This window comes from Meleagris gallopavo, chromosome 4, assembly GCF_000146605.3.
Source record: "Meleagris gallopavo isolate NT-WF06-2002-E0010 breed Aviagen turkey brand Nicholas breeding stock chromosome 4, Turkey_5.1, whole genome shotgun sequence".
Classification (NCBI taxonomy): domain Eukaryota; kingdom Metazoa; phylum Chordata; class Aves; order Galliformes; family Phasianidae; genus Meleagris; species Meleagris gallopavo.
Window position 1 is genome coordinate 57,810,586 of NC_015014.2, and position 18,278 is coordinate 57,828,863.

Sequence of the window (18,278 nt, forward strand, 5' to 3'; positions counted from 1 at the left end):
AAAAAAAAACTGGCACTTATTTGCAAGAAGTTGTGCAGTATATATGCAATAAAAAGGAATATTTGAGCTGAAAAGGATGAGGCAGTGGGAATTAAAAGAATCACAAATGCATTTAGCCATCAAGATTCAAGTTAACTAGTTGTATGTCATTTTAATGTACATAATGGATATGAGCGTTTTCTTTTTTAAATCTATGCTGAAGCTATTTACAGGAGGGGTAGTATTGTCAGTAGTCCTTGTCGACCATTTAGCATAGGAATGGCAGAAGAGTCACACAATGAAAAAGGATTTGAAGGAACAACTGGTCCCTGATTTTACAGATTATATTGGAGGAGAACTAAAGGACTGGCTATAAGCATAACTTAAAACAGACTATTTTACTGTGTCTACCTCTGGATGTGTTGGCCTCTTCAAGATCCTACTAAAAATTTGCTCTACAATTCTCTTTCTGCACTACAGCACTCTAATATACCAGAAATTACTGAAACCTTGGCCTAAATCTCTTCTCAGAATGTTATGACCTTGAAACCAAGCCTTTGAAATACATAATAAATATTCATTGGCTTCAATTAATATTGGACTCACCTCTATCAGTATTTACTCAATTTCACAAGTAGCACTGGCTTGTGGAGAAATCCTTAAAATCACCCCACTAAACGCACTAAAAGACAAACCGTTACAAATAGCAGCCCTGTGATACACACAAGGTCAAAGAAAGAAGTAGAACACTGAGTTCAAATGCAATTTAAAGTAGTAAGACCCTCCTTCCACAAGCTTCCAGAATCAGCTCACATTGTGGCAAACAGCTTGAGATAGAGCTGAGCCTCTAGTCTTAGTGCCAGTTCTTCCCTTTTGAGCATACTCAGGAGACCTGACAAGTGGCCTGCTGTCTAGCGTAACACACACACAAGCCTTCCATCCTTCTGATTGCACCCTGTGTGATTCAGAGGGAATCTTGGGCTTTCTCTGATGATAATTTCCTCATTTAAAGCATAAGATTTAAGGGCAAAAGAAGAATAGAAAGATCAATCAAATTTTAGTATTTCCCACTTAGGGCTACAGAAATGACAAACACGGAGAATGACTGCAATAACATTATTCACTCTCAGTGACACTCTGGGGCTTAATCTTCCCATCTCATGTAGGCTTTTGGATTATACTGGACCACTTCTGCTGAGTTATTTACCTGAACGTTAAAAGAAGATTCTTTTGACTTTTTTTTTTTTCTGCTTTTATTTTTTTTTAATTATCATCATCACTGTTATTAATATTACTATAGAGGTTTGGAATAATTAAAACACAAAACCAGAAAAAAGACATTTTGACAGGTGAGTAAGAAATGTGCAAAGCAGTCAGATTTAGGGAGAGGGGTTCAGGTTCTCAAATGACTGAGAAGGGAAAAATTGAACTTCATGAGAAGAAAAACTTCAGAAGATGTTCTAACACCAATGTTCCATCTTTATTTTACAAGTCCGACATGATTTTGGAAATCTGACCTCCAAAAGCCCTCAGAAGTCAAGTATAAGGAAGAGACCAGGGATAACTGGACATGATCTTGTTACCAGCTAAACAGGGAAGCAAACAGATGTTGCATTATTTGATGTCATCATCTCTGATCTCTAGAATCATTGTGTGTAATTAACACACAATGTTAACCACCTTTATTAAACCTACAAGCTACCCTGTATTGTGCCTGCCAGGCCAGATTCCCACCTTACTAGTATACCACAAAAGAAAATACAGAACAGCATGCCAATTTATTGCAATTATGCCAAGACTTCAACTCAACTTTGACAAATCTCAAAACTCTTAGCCAAAATAGAGATGGCCTATTTTATTCTAGTGATACTGGAAGACTGTTAAGAAAACTGTTTCCAAAGATGCCACGAATTCCGCTTTTAAAGCAGAGTTCCTTTGTTCCCAAAATCAGAATAAGAGAGTACACTACAGAGCTGGCTATGTTACTTAGTTTTTGACGATTCACAGAATCTTTGAAAATTATCTACCTACCCTCAAGATTTTAGAATCTCAAGCTTACAGCTGATAGCGAGTATCAAGGACTCCGCTTAACTATGTTCCTGAAGTAGGACACCTCATGTTTAAGTCCAATTTCAAAAATAATTGGATTATGACATAATAAAAATGATGATCATTTTATGGGCTATACACTGGGTTAAGTCTTGATGGATTTGGGTCCATTTATGGTTCTGTCACAGATGCCATCAATGACTTTTTAACTGAGAGATTAGGTGATTTGTTCAGAGATATTACCATTGTCTATCTCATATTCTGAGGACAATATAAAACATGAAACATCGAATAAGGATTATGAGAAATTGAGGTTGAGAGCCTACCAAGAGTTTACAACAATTGTTAGTGAGCAGGAACCACTATTCTTAACATATCACAAAGCTGCAGTTCCCTCAAAAAGATATGCCTAGAAATACCTAAAAAATACCTACCCTTCTAAAACCCTGAACAATTGAGCTCAGAAACAGGACAAAGTACTTAGGATACAGATTCAGATTGAGTGGGACTAGACAGGAATTAATATCCAAAAATCACAATCCTCTAATAGTCTCATAAATCATTACTTTTCACTAAAGAATTTATATGATCTTCCTAAATAGAGAATAATCTAATCACTGAATACAGACCGGAGCATTCAAAGCTCTAGTGATCAGAGAGATGGACATCAACTTCGTAATGTTTTCTGGTGGGTGGCTTAGATAACTCATGTTAGTACCTAAAATATTTTTCTACGGTACATAATACCCTGTATCCATGTACTGCATTGAGAGCTAAGATCTTATTCTGATCAAGAGATTTCAAGGATTGACTCCCTGTGTGATATGGGATCATGCTGACTCACCAAGCATCTTCCCTGGAAGCAGTGATTGCATTTCTTCACACACATGCCTACCAATGGTGACAAGTGAGGTGACTCACTTAAATTCCTCCTTATGATAAACGCTCTGAAAATCAGTCATCTAACATTGACATTTCAAGCACTAGAATTTCAGTGACTGTTCATTGGAGTGAACAGAGCTTCAGGCTCTGGACTGCAGGCCGATGCAACTGCATCAGCTAGGATTAAGTATTTACAAGGACTATTTCAGCTAGATGTTAGTTTCTTCCCTTTTCCTCTCCGTTCCCTAAGAGAGCAGCACAGTAGCTTAAAATTGCAGCCAGCAAAATGCACAGCTAGAGGCTAATACAGTAAGAGCTCAAAGACAGACTCTTATTTCTTATTCAGTTTCATCTGCACAGAGACAAGCATGACACAGCATAAGAAAAGCACAGCAGAGGAACTTTGTGAGCTGAAGACTTTCTTTGTATAACCATCTTCCAATATCCACAAACTGCAAGCTTCACTATAGTGAAAAGACTGCCAATAAGACATCCTTCTGCTGACTGCCAGTGCTTTTGATTCAGACCAGGCTGCTTGGGACAGTGGTTGGCAAGGCGCTCCCCAGACGTGCAAAGAGAATACTCAGAACTGAATGTGCTGTTCATGAGTACTTGCATATATGGACAGAAGTATTTTCTATATGTCAGAATTAAAATGTTAAGGACAGCATCCCTCAATGTTAAGAAACAAACACAAAAGACAAATCAGCCATAAGATGGCTTAAAAAACAAACATACAAAACCAAAAACCAAAATTATTCTGCAGTCAGCCACTGTCCAAAATGTATTTTGAAGTGCAGAATTTAATCAACGCTCAGAAATACACATGCAGAAATAAAGCTCCCTGGATCTGTAAGAATGGTCGGATATGGAATAGAGGTTATTTTCACACAGGATTTAAATTTATCTAGAAATCTGAACATCTAACTTCAAGTTCTGCAGGTACAGCATTGCTACCAGTGTATCTTCAGCTGCTGACTGCTATCATAGCTAGCCTCTTACATCTATTGAGGGGGATTAAAAAAATGATTTTTTATTCACTCTGAGAAAGTCTTTTTTTCCCTTTTTACCTAAGAAACTTTTTTTCAGTTACTGTGAAAGCAAATTCTTACTTCAGCATATTGACTCACAGAGCTGACCATAAAGACAGCACAGCATTTTACTTAAAACAAAGGCCTAGATAAGCCAACTAAAGTTTACAGAAGCTGGTGTAAATAAAGGAAAAACCTTCATGTTTTTGGAGTCTTAATAAAACCTCCTTCTCCAATCTGCTTCTGTAATCATCCCTGGCTATGGACAAAGTTTTTACTGAAGTTTCATTGCCACGCAAGTAGGATGCAATAGTAAATGAAACTTCGTGCCGAGTTGTGGAATAATATATAATTTGTGCTATGTACTGATCTTAGTATTCTGTTCTGTCACTCACCCCACCTCATGCCCTAGAAGAGATACTGAGGAGAGGCCTAAAACATTAGGGCACCAACAGTAATTTTGTAGGCATGCTTAGTCAGTCTTATTGAAGACTTTATGAAGCAACGGGGAAATAAGTATGGCCTCATCATCTCCTCAGGCTGAACCACAGAATAAGACTTTGCTTTGAAGTTAAGCTTGGCACAGCTCTAGTAGTAGCAATGCAGTTTTTCCACATCCTAAACTGCAGTTATTCTAGCAAGACTTTAACAGTTTCCAGAGCAGGAAAGAAAAAAAAAAAAAAGGGGTAAGGGGAGGGTGCATTGGGAACACCCTTACAGAACAGAGCTTGCCAAAGGAGATCCAAAGGAGACATCAAATGAGATATCAGTAAAGGAAAACAAAGGGAAATAGTCTTAGTAGAACCCACTTATCACTAGCCCAAATAACAGTCCTATTTGCTGTTTGTCTATTACTCCCTCAACTCTTTACCTTACAACCACCAGTTCTCAGCCACAAAAGAAAGGAAATATGTATCAGAAGAGAAAGAAAAAAGAGAAAACAAAAAGCTGAGTTGCACAAAGATCAAGGCTTACTTGTTGCCTGCGTGTATTCCCATTCCATGCTGAAATGTTGCCTGTTTCAGTGAACAATGTGAAAACTAGATCTGACCACATTCATTCCCTCTAGGGAACATCAATCAAAATACCAATGCTACACACATTTACATTTCTGTTAAGCAATAAAAATCTGGAAGTATCAAATCAAAGATTTTCACTAATACTTCATAAATGGGACCAAAGACAGGAAATTAGAGGATATTTCCTTTGACATATGGAGGTTTTTAAGCAGTAAATACTTAGATCCACTTTTAAATCTTAGATTAGTCTTCAGAAGCTAATAAAAATGCCCAAATACTCCACCTCCCATCTACTATCCAATTTCTCTTTTTTCCTGGGTTCTGATAACACCCAGCACATCTATAAGTTGTTCTCATGCCTCTAGCAGCACTAGTTAGTGCTTTTCCTTGCTTCCCCTCTTCCAACTGATTTCCATTTACCCTAAGAAGTCATTCATTTCTAAATTTCTAAATGTAAAGAAAAATTATTTCTGCACAGAAAATTGCTACAATTGCACTCTTGCAAGCAGTTTAACACATGTTCTTCTACTTGAGAAAGATAGGAAGTCTGCTTTCATCAGTTTCCTGATAAGCACAGAAATATTAAACTGTCACAGTTGAGCTGATGGAATAAAAGTGCAACTGATCCCAAAAGTGAAAGAATAACATGACTCTCAAAATTGCTATAAAATACTATTATATTTTTGTATCTCTTTCCTACTTCTTGCCCAAAACAACCAAAGTGATAAAGTATTTTTCAATAAACAAAATAAACTTTCCCAAATGAAGCAAGAGGAATATCTCTGCTATAATAGGAAATTCGTAACTTACACTTCAATATAGTCCCTCATCCATCTCCCCTGTGCATTTTTTTTATTTATTTATTTTTAATTTTAAGCCAAATTTAACATGACTGAGAAAGAATTTCCTTCCCTCCGCAAAACTTGCACTTTGGGTTTAGTTGCAATGAGCAGCACTTAGGCTAGCAGCACTTTAGCAGAGACATTTATCAAGTGTGAAGTACAGTTCAGGGTCGCTGACTAACCTGATTACACTAGCCCTTCCTGGCTCTTGTCCCAGCCATTAGAATCTCTCTCATTTCTTTTCCATCTCTGCAGTTTTCACGCAGCTCTCAAGTCATTCTAGCACTCAAAGTCTGCTTTTCTTGCCTCTCCTCACCTGTACATCATACCTACATGGTGTGCGAGCTCTAGTGCTTCTTACTTTTGAGCTTCAAGTGATCTTTTTTGACCCTACTCAAATGACTTAATTAATGTTGATCCCCCCCATCCCTCAAGACTTTTCATCACATTCACCTGCAAGATGAAACAGACATGCATCCTCGATGGTCCTGACTTCAGAGCACACCTACAGATTCTATCATTCTGACTCCATACAGATTCCTCTTAGATGTAGCATTCTGCCACATTCTTTAACAGAGTCTAACACTCCATTTTCTAAACTATAGGTGGATTCTTCCTGGAGGATAAACTGTTTCTGTCCTCAGGGAAGAGGGAAGATAGAGAAGGGGGAATTACTGTCTTCAGGGGACAGTAATGATAAGTATCTGATAAATCTGTAACAGAACTGCTTGTTTCCATACCACACTTTTTTTCCTACACAATAAATGTTTAAAGACATTGGTTTCTCAGTTTGGTTATAATTTATAAGTAGTGGTTAACATCTGAAAACAATTCAAGTAAAGAGGATTTCAGAGATTCAATCAGTGAGATAAGTTACAAACTTCATGGTGGAGAAGATTTATTTCTTCAACATGAAATCACTCTTAAAATTGATTAAAACAGAGCTTAAGAGAATTTCTTAAAGTGATACCATCTAGTAGCCTGCTTTAATACGGTATCTACAAGTCAGTCTTGGAGGAATAAGCTAATTTTTTTATTTTTTTTTTTAATTCAAATCCAAATTTTGCAGGTCAGTTTTGCAATTATGAAGTATAGTTATGTTAATCAGTTCCATCCAGACTAAGGAGAGCTCATTCTCTGGAATGACCTTTTCTGCATTATAATGTTTTGTGTTTGTCAGCTGGTATTGCTAGGTTCACATTCAGCTTTACTCAATTCAGTTTCTGTACTCACACATATGATCTTATGACACATTCATTCTTCCCCATATTTTGCTTTCCTCATTTCTTTTCATTGCTATAACCAAGCAGAAGTACTAGTAAATACATGATTCAAAAAATGTATTATCAATATGTTATCAGTGAATCAAATTCATGTCTGAAGGTCATTTTCAAAGGAATTTAAGGTAGATTTCCTAGTTAGTGCTCAAGTTGAGGTTTTCGCACACAGTTCTCATTAAATACAAGGTGAACAAACTGAGATAGAAGCGTTTCAATATGCCGCATTTTTCACAGTGATTCCAAATTTAATAAAAATACATGATGTACAAGATGATCACACAAGATAGGAAAGGAGAAAAGCCTCATTGAGTTAAAAATCTGATACTATTGTCAAAACAATAGAAATGCAGTACTGACTAATTGAGGAACAGCCTGAAATCAAGTACTGTTGTCCAGGTTGATTATAATATAGAAAAACAAGATTTTAAAATACTTTTTTCCTTAAGATTACACGTAAAAAATATTAACATAATATTTTCAATATACATATGGATATTTATATTTTGCGTGTATGTGGTTTCTGTCCAGAACTGGCGAGATAATAGTCTTTCAAGACTATCTTCTTAAAAACAGCATTTATACTACTGCATGCTTTTGTATAACAATTTTTAATATATGTTGCCATAATTAAACCACGTTGTCCAAGTATTCATATTGCACTGCTCACAATTTCTACAGTTTCCAACAAATCAGTTGAAGAGCTAGAAAAACAACAAAAAACAAAAGCAAATAGACAAAACAACACCAAAGACACAGAAAGAAGCACTCAAAGAAAGTCAACCAATTTCAGCAGAGACCATATTTATCAAGAGAAGCACAGTATTACAACACATTATTACAAGGACGGTATTCTGGAGATGTCAAATCTCCCAGCTTCTTGTTCTCGGTACTACTTATTAAAGGTACACCGCATTACAAGTTTCTCAGGGTTCATACCTTCTTTTTCCATTCACATAAACATATGAATTGACAAGTATGTTCATAATACACTGAAGATCTGTTTTCTCAATAACCAACAGCGAGTCCTAAAGAAATTAAAGACCTTTCTACAGTATCGGAAAAGTTTGTTTAGTTTTCTTTTTAGCATCTCTTGCAAGCATTCAAAATATAGACAAGTATTTTTGGCTAAGCAAAACATGACCTTTCTTATCTTAATAAGACCATTAGCAGCCACATACTTATCTAACTGTAAAATGCATGTGGGAATTCTGCCAGCAGCTGAAGAGCTATCAGCTTCCCCAGTGTAGCACCTTTTCAGAACAGTTGAAAGTTCACAAGTAAGAGAAACCATCTAGATACATGTTACTGTAGTTTTTTTTGTTTGTTGGTTGGGTTTGTTTTTGTTTTGTTTTGTTTTGCTCTTTGAATAGTAATGGATCTATGGTCATAAAACAGGAAACATTTGTGTAGAGGATTATTCAGCACATATAGATTGCTCAGAGGCTCTTCAAAAAAAATAAAAGGAAATATGAGTAATCTATCAATATGAAGTTATATCAGTTAAAGCATAATTGGAAGAAATTATGTCAGATTTCATGATCTGTCAGTCAACAATACAAAGAAAAAGATATTTAAAACACAAATACACCTGGCCCTATACCCAGTACATTGCAGCAATCCTATATTTTCATGCACAGTTTTTCTTATTTAAAGAAATGAACCCACGCATAGCAGCATGATGTAACAACTTCCTTTGCAATCCTGTTCCTGCATAAACATGTCTGTGTTTACATGGTCATTCTGGGGAGATAGTTTGGAAGTATCAGAAACAGTGCAGTCAAATTAATAGTACATTGATATGCAAGAAATAAGAGTAATCAAATAAAGACTAGGGGCCAGGTAGGGAAATTTTTGCCTTTTTCCACCCCTCTAGCACTGAGCACAACTGCATAAGTAATCCAAAAGATGAAACTCCTATGCTGACAATTTCCTGAAGTAGTTCACCTGGAAATGTGATGTTTCCTCATAGATAATCAGTAGATGAAGCAATCACTTTCAGAATTAGGTATCAAAGACTTTCTCGTATCTTGAGCATTTTGCAGAGTCTGTTAAATAAATCAATCTAAATCAATTTGTTAATCCAATCATAGAATGGTCTGGGTCGAAAAGGACCACAATGATCACCTAGTTTCAACCCCCCTGCTTATGTGCAGGGTTGGCAACCACCAGACCAGCTGCCCAGAGCCACATCCAGCCTGGCCTTGAATGCCTCCAGGGATGGGGCATCCACAACCTCCTTGGGCAACCTGTTCCAGTGCATCACCACCCTCTGAGTGAAAAACTTCCTCCTAATATCTTACCCAAACCTCTCCATCTCAGTTTAAAACCATTCCCCCTTGTCCTATCACTATCCATTCTAGTAAACAGCTGTTCTCCTTCCTAGTTATATGCTCGTTTCAATTACTGGAAGGCCACAATGAGGTCTCCTCCTCTTCTCCAAGCTAAACAATCCCAGTTCCCTCAACTTTTCCCTCACAGGAGAGGTGCTCCAGCCCTCTGTTCATCTTAGCGGCCCTCCTCTGGACCCACTCCAAGAGCTCCACGTCCTTCCTGTATTGGGGGCCACAAGCCTGGATGCAGTACTCCAGATGGGGCCTTACAAGAGCCGAGTGGAGGGGGACAATCAGCTTCCTCTTCCTGCTGGCCACCCCAGAACACAGTTGGCCTTTTGGGCTGCAAGTGCACACTGCTGGCTCAAGTCCAGCTTCTCATCCATGTTCATCTATTTAGATATAGAGGAGCTGATAGACTTGAGGATAAGAGAACATTTTTTAAACTGTTTTAAAGATTTAAAAATCAAAATTCATTGGGAAATGGAGCTATAGTATTCAGTACTTTCATTCTTTTCAAAATCAGCACTATCTTCTTTTTGTTGCATAGGTCACTCTGAAAGTAATATTTCAGATTTATTTCTGTGGAAACTACAACAGATGTAAAGAATACAACAATTCTATTTGATAGAATGAGTTCTCAGTGACAAAATGCTATTTTTCAAAGCATTTCCACCAGCGATGAACAAGAGCCTACATGGCATGCTTTAAAAAAAAAAAATAAATCTGCACCAGCAGAGGTGACCCACTGTTTCACTGCTGCTGTGACAGCATTATTGCTATAATGATGTGCCTACACATCCATCTTTCATTGGTCCAAACAGGCAGAAGTCAGAAGGCTCCACATCTAGAGTATATGGTGGCTGCATTCAGCCACGATCAACAACGTGCTCCATGGTCTTCAAACTGGCATAGGGCCTGGCATTGTATTGCAAGAGAAAGGTTGCCTTATTCTCTGGCCTCAATCTGGAAGTTCAAACCTTCAGCTGCATTGTGATGTAGCTGCAATGTAGAGTTGATAGTTTGTTCAGATTGCAGGAAATTTGAAACACTTTCTCTATCCAAACAGCAGTGAATATCACTTTACCTGCTGAGTGACACATCTTGAACACAGCAATAAAATGTAATTGGCAAGAAGCTTCAACCTCTACTGCCATGTCACCAACACCCAGCAGCTCTTGTATTATTAGTCAGATACATCTGAACAAATCACCTTCATATCTGCCATTGAATCTCCTCCTGCAAGTCACCATAAAGAATTAAACTTGATCAGAGGTAAATGTTGAGCTGTCCTCTCAATTACAGACAAACAATTAGTTATCTGTAGGACCCAAAACACACAGTTAATTCTTCTCTTTACTAAAAGAGAATTATTTCAATGAACACCAAATTATTTTAGACTTGGTTTTTTCCCCACTCTTTTTATACTGCTTTATAATGACTATGTTATAAGGAACATCTCTCAAGCATTAAAGTAAAAGATACTAATGAACTATTAGCTGTACTAGAGCATCACAAAAGACAATCCAATACTACCCAGAGGGGCCCCTAAGGCATGTTCTGTACTTTAAAAAAAAAAAAAGTTGGTTCTTCCTTCTTCAGGAAGATTCCCGTAATGATTATATGACACTGCAGAGCTGTCATTTCCCATTGCATTCTTCGTATTTCAGATCATAGTTAACCCTTCCATCAGAAGGCATTTTTCCACTATGCACTGCATTAATATATAAAATACATCAGATATGATGAACAGCAGAAAAGCAACAATTTCCAAATGCAAACTGCAAAACATCTGCCAGGGTTACTGCTGCTTTCCTTTTTTTCTGCAAGACAATTTTTTTTTGACAAATCTTGATAATATATTTTTGTCTAGAGAGATGTTTTGTATCATTCATAGGATTCACTGTCATTTTGCTTTGGTCAGAACAGTTACATGGAATGGGTGTTATCCAGTCCTTTTAGTATTTATCCTTTCCATAAGTTAACCAATAGGAGGAAACTGATATCTCTCCCCCTTGTATGTAGCCAGTACCTCAAAGCAATCCCAAGCACTGACTTCTCATGCAAAGCATATAAAGCTGCTTTCTGAACACTCAGACTTGTGCCCACTATATACACACGAAAGCCAACAGAAGAATGAGAAATTCTGTCAGAGGAGCTTAGCATCCAACAGAAACCAAGCTAGTCAAAATCTTTCCTCCTTATTAATGGTGACAAGGTGTACGTGACATAGAGACAGCAGTCATATTAACAAGCAGGTGATGAAGGTATGACACTGGGCATCATTTTTGTACTGCAGACTTACGATTCTGCAGGGGGAAAAAGTCTTTCAAAATTAACAGAAAACAGAGTAAAAACATTGCTATAAAGGGTGCATTTAGTGAACACAGAAAGGCTTCTTGTCACTAGAACCATATTAAGCAGATAGAAACTTAGTATTAGTTTGGTTTATTTTACTGACTGCATAATCCAGTTGGGTTGAATTTCTATTTCAACAAACACAAAAAAATATAACTTCACGTGATATTGTCTGTTAGAAATTGATAACAGTGTAAATCTATTTCAGACTTATTCTTTTCCCACCCAACAAACATGGTGGCAATACACAGTACCTTTCTCTTGTCCACGAGTCACTGAGACAGTTGTGTTTGATTTTATGTCGAAGACGTTAAGTCTGAGCAGCACCAGGAGCTAAGTTGTTAAGTATGTTTGTACTGGGATTTTCCACACAGCAAGTCCTACTCCTATTGGCACATCCTCTTTTTTGCCAGGACGAAGGGATTTCTGAGCGACGTTGGTGACATTATCTGTTAGACAAAAGAGATTTAACTCAAATTAGATTTGATCGATAGCTTTAACTGTAGCAATGCAGTGGTAACACAAAATAACAAAATTGCAAAGGAAAAGGCATGCAAAAGTAATAATCGTAGCATTTTTCTATTAACAGAGCATATATAGAGTCCAGTTCATAATTGTCTTTGTCAGCTGATCTTCAATCAAAGTGACAAAGTTGTTACGCTGCTTAACAATTAGAAGAGGGTAATGCAAACTGTTAACTGAGATTGTATTTTTTAAAACATATCACCTCTGTGCATTACAGGCTTACGCTTGTGTATGGATTGCCACATGCACCCTGGCCATCATCATGGATCTTTGTAACTGCCAAAAATATATCAACATAAGGTTGTTATCATATTCTATTCAGCAAAGAACTAGAATGAATTTCAGAAACCTAAATACTATTTTTCTTTCTATGTCTGTCCTGTACAGTGAAAGAAATGACACTGATTTCCTCTCTGAAATAACGAAAAAGAGATGCACAAAGACTTGAGACTGTCTCCCTTCACTTTTACTGAAAGTAGTCAACATATTTTGACCAGAAGCATGACAATACCTTTAGTTAAGCTCTGTAAAGAAAATAGAATAGAGTCTCCTAAGCATTAAGCCCTTTCACAGTAAACCCTTTATGCTAAAGCATAAGTCTATGATTGACTAAACAGGATTCAGACAAGGAAAACAAATTTCTATAGTGTCTAATGCAGGCATCTAGCTCTCCAGAGCATAGGGCTGCCGCAAGTGATGTAGAACCCAGCAAAGTCCAGGGCCTTCGGCTGGGAGCTGCAAGGCAGGCAGGATGCCATGCCTGAACAGTACTGAAATGTGACAGGCTTGTTGTCTTGTGCTTGGTTCAAGCCTTCACAAAAAGTTGCACTTCACACAGAATATATCAGGCTTGCCTCCAATGGTAACTGTCCCCAGAATACTAACTCCTAGCAAATTCCCTTTGCTTTGGAATATTTCCACTCAGCTCAAGTGGTTTGTTACAGGCTTTGAGTCAATGCTGTTGTTAATCCAGTAAACACGAAATCCTGAGAGAATAACTAAGAACTTATTTGTTCAACAAGGACAATCATCTAGGCAGGGTCTAATGGAAAAAAAAAAAAAAAAAAACACCAAAAATCCCTCATGCGTATTTCCTTAGGGCCAAATTCTCTTTTGTGAGAGAATGCTTTTAAAAGGGATGGTAGAATGAGGGTCAGACCATGGCAGGAGATCAAAGTGCTGAAACAGCTTAGTCAGCATCTTTAAGTAGCACAGGAGGCTTGAAAAGCGTTGGTTACTTGGTTTCTAGAACACCTAAGCTTCCTTAGGGGAGAGGGGGCCCAAGAACCTGGATTTTTATGATGTCAGATACAACTGATTTGACCCTATCTTCATTATTAAGAGTTGTCCTGTTTCTAAGTATTTCAATAGTCATTACACATAGAACAATATTTTGTTGTTTTCCTCTAGCCTTACAGCAGCTAATTTGAACACGTGATTTAAAGGGAAAGAGGAGTACTCACCTGTTAATGTTGTGAATACAGAAAACATCTAAGAGAGCAAGAAATTACCAAAACACAGTAACCAGCCCAGCAAGAAAGCAACAGAGATAGAAGTCAGCAAGAGCTAAATGGTCACTGTGCAAATCTCTAGACTCAAAAAAAACCCACAAATCTTCAAATTCAAAATTACGCTGGTGAGTTTTCTACATTTTAACAAGTATTCTAACTTCAGCAGATCTATTCATTCCACAATACTAATTCTTTTAAAGAAGTTCTTACATTGTAAAAACTTGTTCATTTAACAGCAGTTGTGTTTAAATTCTCCAGGTAGTTTAGAAATGAAAAGTATCCTAACTCTTGACCAGGAGTTCTCCCTGTATGGAGGGTACAGTATTTACAGAAGCTTTTATATGGATGAACGTAGATCTAGGACATGTAATTTCAATTTGCTTTATAAACAGCATATGTAATAAAAATAGAATAGTAATGTCACACACCCTTTTTAAAAGTAGACATTTCAGTGGCACAGCACATCAGCAAGATGAAAACAAGAATAATTGGAAATAAGTCTTGCAGAAAATATTGCAGACTTGAAACATATTTAATTACGTCTCTCACTAGATATCATCAGAATGTTTTTCATAATAAATTACCAGCAACCACTGGAAACCTACAACCCAATAATCCTTAAGTAATCTTCCCAGAGTTTCTCAAAAGATATTGTAATACAAAAATAAGTTAATTGGATACTTAATTTCCCATTTCCAGTAACTGCTAAGCTAAATCTACTTCTAATTGGGGTTGGTAGGGGAGAATGGTAAAGAGGAGAGGGATGCCGATTCTTTGGAAAAGGTATTTATTAATCCACAAACAAACAGCACATAAATGATACTTATTCAGCTTCATTCTGAATTCCAAGTATATCACGCATTCAAAAAAAATCCTCAAAGAACTAAAGCTATTATAGAAATAATTTGATAGGTGAACTGATGTTTGATAAATGAGTAATTTCATTCAATGTAATAACTCACTCATATCCTGTAGTTAGGGCAGTACAGAATAAATAAGCAAAGTTGATTGAATTACGTGCTTTGTTATATAATGGCTTTCCAGACAAAAGTTCAGTGTTACAAGAATGAAGGTTTTATTTCTGTTAATGTGGCAATGACTTGCAAATCTGTCAACACTTCCCAAATAGTTAAGAAATTATCTTTGGTATCTTTAGCCCTTTTCTAAATTGACAAATTGAAATATATGGAATCTTCAGTAAAAATCTGGCTTGTAACACATTATGATTTCATTCTCAGTAGCATTCTCTCTTAAAACTGACCACATTCATCTGTCTTTCAGTCACAAGCAAGGGCTAACTCTATCCTTCAGAGCAGAAAGACAAGATGAACAACAATAACATTCTTACTCTGTGGTAAGAGGAAAGTATTTCACCCGAATATTTCAGAAGCACTCGGTAGACCCTTTTGTTGTTGTTGCTTTTTTTGAAAAAGGCTTTTGGAGTTTAAAACAAGTAAAGCATGCTAAACAATAACAGAAACAAGCCTTATATGGCAATAAAGCAATTCCTTTGCCATGTGGGAATATAATGCCAAGCATATCTGTGTGCCCCCAGTAGCTGCTGTAAGTTTTGCTTGGCAAATTCTTCATAATGTGAATTTACATTAACTTTCAGTTGTTTTCTAAGAAGTTACTCTAATCAACTGACAGGGCTGACAGGGAAGGCGAGATCTTGTAATTGAGTGTTCAAGTATTAAAAAAAGCACACTTCTAAAAACACATTTCATTTTACTATAATACCTTGCTTCCTAGTCTAAAACTTCACATCCATAACATTAAATTTGATTATCTACCAGTAGGACAAATAATTGCCTAGATACAAGTTATACTCAAGAAGATTGCATCTTCTCAGCCACCAATCTTAGATTTCTAGTCACGAATGGGACTTAGCATGTCAGCACTGAGAACATGCCAATAACAAGTGCTTGTGTAGAATATACACCAATTGCTCTCTAATTTATCCATTCAGTCTCCCCTTAATACACCGCATAACAATCAGAACAATGTGAAGCCTTCAGTACTTACTGCACCAAAAACAGACAGAAAATGGTATTTAATATAATCATTACCATGATAAACATCCAGTCAGATGTGCAAACACCATAACCACACTTCTTATAGGGGACAAACTTAGATCTTAAGAGGCGTGGACAGAATGACAATTTCTGCTTTGTTTGATATCATCATATTTGAGATAACTGTGACAGTTCCCAGATGGAGGAACAAACAATGGCTCATAGGCTGCACATCATGCAACAGTGCTTTCATATGAAATTTACATCAGTCTTTCCAAATTGTAGGCATTGGTCACAGTCAATACCAGATAATGAGGGGAAAGTCTAGTTTAACTAACTTAACTTCTTTTTATGACAAGGTTGCCTACTGAATTGACCACAGTATCCTACAAGACAGAATATCCCGTTTACAGCCAGACAAGTACAAAATATTATGGGTGAACAGCCAGCTGATGGGTCAGACTCAAAGGGTTAGCATAAATGGGGTTACATCAAGCTGCTGCCCAGTCACTAATGAGGTTCACCGGGGCTCTATTTGTAGAGTCAGTTCTTCCGTATGTTTTCCTAAATGATCTGGACACAGGACTCAAACACAAATTAATAAAGTTCGCAAACAACACAAAATTGAAAGAAACCTTTGACTTCCTGAAGAATCAATAGGCCTTGCAGAGAGATCTCAGCAAATTAGAGGGCTGGACAATCACCAACTGCATTAAGTTTAAAGCATGGCTTGATTTTGGGGGTGTCCTTTGTGGCACCAGCAGTTGTATTCAGTGATCTTTGTGGATCCCTTCCAGCTCAGGATATTCTATCATTCTATGGTCATGGGGGATTTTTCCAGGCATTGCCCTCTAATGGAATCTTGCTTCCAGATCAGCTTCGGGATGCTTTGTTCACTTTCTGTGCCCTGAAATGACCTGGCAATTGAAGCTATTTTGTCTTGCTATTACACAACTGACTCAAAGTCATTGTCTAGAGCAATGAAGGTTTACAAGACTATTTTTGTTTCCCACTCCTACGCACAGCATTTAGTATGACTTTAGCAAAGTGAATGAGATTGCTGATGCAAGACTGCCAATTAGATTATCCCTGGAAAAGAGCTTATTAATGTACTGACTTTCCTCTTCACTATTTCAGCTCTTACAGAATTGCTGTCTATAAGCCTGAACAAGTATTCCTCATTCATATATAGGTCACTCATAAGGAAATTGTGTCCTTTCATCATGAAGTCCTTCCACAATGGAAAAGGAAAGATTTTCCTCTCCAGAAACAACTCCTGTTTTTCCCATATATGCTCCTCAGGCCCTAGTATTTACTTAAATGTAATGCAAAATGTATCAGGTTATTCAGGTCTCAGTCTTCTCTCATATATTTGCTGTTTACCCTCAGCAGTTCATTTAGTACATAAATATGTATGACATTCATTTAGCATTTATAAACATGTGAGCACATATATGTTGATGGCCCTTTACAAAAAGAAGGGAGTTTCTAAGTCTGAATGACTTGGAATCTGATTCTCATACCTTAACCCTGAAAGCCTCTATGCAAAGGCTAGGATTTACTCATTTAATGTAATTGAGCAAAGTCAAGTAAGAATATTTCACATCAGCATGTTTTAGGAGGAGTTTTGAAACAGACAAACGTGAGTCTTGCTTCAAATAATATCATTCCACTTAAATTCCATTGCATACTAGTAGGAAATCTACACAGTGGTACTTGCAGCATGGATTTTATTTTTAAGAGGTTTTAAACAAACTACTCAAAAATTTTTCCTATGGTAGTCCCTTATTTTAGAAGCCCCATCCTTACAGGTCCCAGCAACTTAAAACAACATATTCAGCGAGAGAAAATTCATAACTACTACACTTAGAATTCCAATCAAAACAAAAGCCAAGAGCTTTGCTATCTTTGTGCAGCTAGAAGTGTATATTATGCGAAGAACTGGTAAAGCATAAGTCTCTGCTTCACAACATAACAAACGGCTGGTAGGATCCGAACACGATGTGCCACTTTTCCACTAATTTCAGATAAAAAAAATTCCTAACCTCAGCAGCTGCTCTTCTTACATGTTCTTTTATTTCAGTATTTTTCTGTACAGCTAATTCAAAGGAGGGAAAACAGAAGCTATCTGAATAAGGTTGAAGACTTTGGCAAGTTAGAACATTTTCCACCTGAGCAGGCTAAAATTATCTATCAAAAGGTTAAGATGTTGAAGTCTCATTATATAGTCTACTATAGTACTATGCCTTCTAATTCCATAAATTGTATTTTAATAAGAAGAAAATGCATACCTAGTCCAATTAGAAATAACGTTAAGCTGGGAGATATTTGTTAATGCACCTACCATTAATTTCAGCACTACTTTTCCTTTTTTTTTCTTTTTTTTTCTCCCCCTTTAAGACACTGCCCTCTTACTAGCTTTGAATTAGTCTTGCTGGATCAACTAGCACATGGTCA

At 37.0% G+C, this 18,278-nt stretch overlaps 1 long non-coding RNA gene across 1 annotated transcript; it reads right to left on the reverse strand.

Moving 5' to 3' along the window:
• Positions 1–10,165: 10,165 nt before the first annotated feature.
• Positions 10,166–12,227, reverse strand: LOC104910828. The gene is made up of 3 exons (XR_793458.2): positions 12,025–12,227; positions 10,500–10,651; positions 10,166–10,414 (listed from the first exon to the last, which is right to left on the reverse strand). It is a non-coding gene; the product is annotated as an uncharacterized LOC104910828 (long non-coding RNA).
• Between the last annotated feature and the right edge of the window lie 6,051 nt (positions 12,228–18,278).